The sequence below is a fragment of the Syngnathus leptorhynchus genome, unplaced genomic scaffold (assembly GCF_054491065.1).
Source record: "Syngnathus leptorhynchus isolate UIUO unplaced genomic scaffold, UIUO_Slep HiC_scaffold_771, whole genome shotgun sequence".
Classification (NCBI taxonomy): Eukaryota; Metazoa; Chordata; class Actinopteri; order Syngnathiformes; family Syngnathidae; genus Syngnathus; species Syngnathus leptorhynchus.
In genome coordinates, this window is record NW_028232612.1 from 1 (window position 1) to 2500 (window position 2500).

The window sequence follows — 2500 nt, forward strand, 5'->3', positions numbered from 1 at the left end:
GGTGCTATGGAGCTATGGAGCTCTGGTGCTATGGAGCTATGGAGCTCTGGTGCTATGGAGCTATGGAGCTCTGGTGCTATGGAGCTATGGAGCTCTGGTGCTATGGAGCTATGGAGCTCTGGTGCTATGGAGCTATGGAGCTCTGGTGCTATGGAGCTATGGAGCTCTGGTGCTATGGAGCTATGGAGCTCTGGTGCTATGGAGCTATGGAGCTCTGGTGCTATGGAGCTATGGAGCTCTGGTGCTATGGAGCTATGGAGCTCTGGTGCTATGGAGCTATGGAGCTCTGGTGCTATGGCTATGGGATCTCTGGTGCTATGGAGCTATGGAGCTCTGGTGCTATGGAGCTATGGAGCTATGGAGCCACCAGCCAGCACCCTCCGTGGCTGGATCAATGGAAGTGTTTTAGGTACCAGGCAGCCAAAGGGCCGGTGCCTCACGCTCGACCACGCCGGCGCAGAGTTCCAGCCGCTCGGATAAGCTCTGTCACTCACCCGCCACGCAGCCACCGGTAACGGGGAAAATGTCGCCGCCTGGCGGACACGCCGTTGTAAATGAATGGGCTTTCGCACTTAGTGCAATTTTCGCCAACTCTCTGACTGGAGCTATGGAAGTATGAGCTATGGAGCCACCAGCCACCCAGGCTGGAGCTATGGAGCTCTGGAGGTATGGAGCTATGGAGCCCTGGAGCTATGGAGCTATGGAGCCTGGAGCCCTGGAGCTATGGAGCCCTGGAGCTATGGAGCTATGGAGCCCTGGAGCTATGGAGCCCTGGAGCTATGGAGCTATGGAGCTCTGGTGCTATGGAGCTATGGAGCTCTGGTGCTATGGAGCTATGTAGCTCTGGTGCTATGGAGCTATGGAGCTCTGGTGCTATGGAGCTATGGAGCTCTGGTGCTATGGAGCTATGGAGCTCTGGTGCTATGGAGCTATGGAGCTCTGGTGCTATGGAGCTATGGAGCTATGGAGCCACCAGCCAGCACCCTCCGTGGCTGGATCAATGGAAGTGTTTTAGGTACCAGGCAGCCAAAGGGCCGGGGCCTCACGCTCGACCACGCCGGCGCAGAGTTCCAGCCGCTCGGATAAGCTCTGTCACTCACCCGCCACGCAGCCACCGGTAACGGGGAAATGTCGCCGCCTGGCGGACACGCCGTTGTAAATGAATGGGCTTTCGCACTTAGTGCAATTTTCGCCAACTCTCTGACTGGAGCTATGGAAGTATGGAGCTATGGAGCACCAGCCACCCAGGCCTGGAGCTATGGAGCTCTGGAGGTATGGAGCTATGGAGCCCTGGAGCTATGGAGCTATGGAGCCCTGGAGCCCTGGAGCTATGGAGCCCTGGAGCTATGGAGCTATGGAGCCCTGGAGCTATGGAGCCCTGGAGCTATGGAGCTATGGAGCTCTGGTGCTATGGAGCTATGGAGCTCTGGTGCTATGGAGCTATGGAGCTCTGGTGCTATGGAGCTATGGAGCTCTGGTGCTATGGAGCTATGGAGCTCTGGTGCTATGGAGCTATGGAGCTCTGGTGCTATGGAGCTATGGAGCTCTGGTGCTATGGAGCTATGGAGCTATGGAGCCACCAGCCAGCACCCTCCGTGGCTGGATCAATGGAAGTGTTTTAGGTACCAGGCAGCCAAGGGCCGGGGGCCTCACGCTCGACCACGCCGGCGCAGAGTTCCAGCCGCTCGGATAAGCTCTGTCACTCACCCGCCACGCAGCCACCGGTAACGGGGAAATGTCGCCGCCTGGCGGACACGCCGTTGTAAATGAATGGGCTTTCGCACTTAGTGCAATTTTCGCCAACTCTCTGACTGGAGCTATGGAAGTATGGAGCTATGGAGCCACCAGCCACCAGGCTGGAGCTATGGAGCTCTGGAGGTATGGAGCTATGGAGCCCTGGAGCTATGGAGCTATGGAGCCCTGGAGCTATGGAGCCCTGGAGCTATGGAGCTATGGAGCTCTGGTGCTATGGAGCTATGGAGCTCTGGTGCTATGGAGCTATGGAGCTCTGGTGCTATGGAGCTATGGAGCTCTGGTGCTATGGAGCTATGGAGCTCTGGTGCTATGGAGCTATGGAGCTCTGGTGCTATGGAGCTATGGAGCTCTGGTGCTATGGAGCTATGGAGCTCTGGTGCTATGGAGCTATGGAGCTCTGGTGCTATGGAGCTATGGAGCTATGGAGCCACAGCCAGCAACCTCCGTGGCTGGATCAATGGAAGTGTTTTAGGTACCAGGCAGCCAAGGGCCGGGGCCTCACGCTCGACCACGCCGGCGCAGAGTTACAGCCGCTCGGATAAGCTCTGTCACTCACTCACCCGCCGCGCAGCCACCGGTAACGGGGAAATGTCGCCGCCTGGCGGACACGCCGTTGTAAATGAATGGGCTTTCGCACTTAGTGCAATTTTAGCCAACTCCGTGGCTGCAAGTATGGAAGTATGGAGCTATGGAGCCACCAGCCAGCACCCTCCGCGGCTGGAGCTATGGAAGTATGGAGCTATGG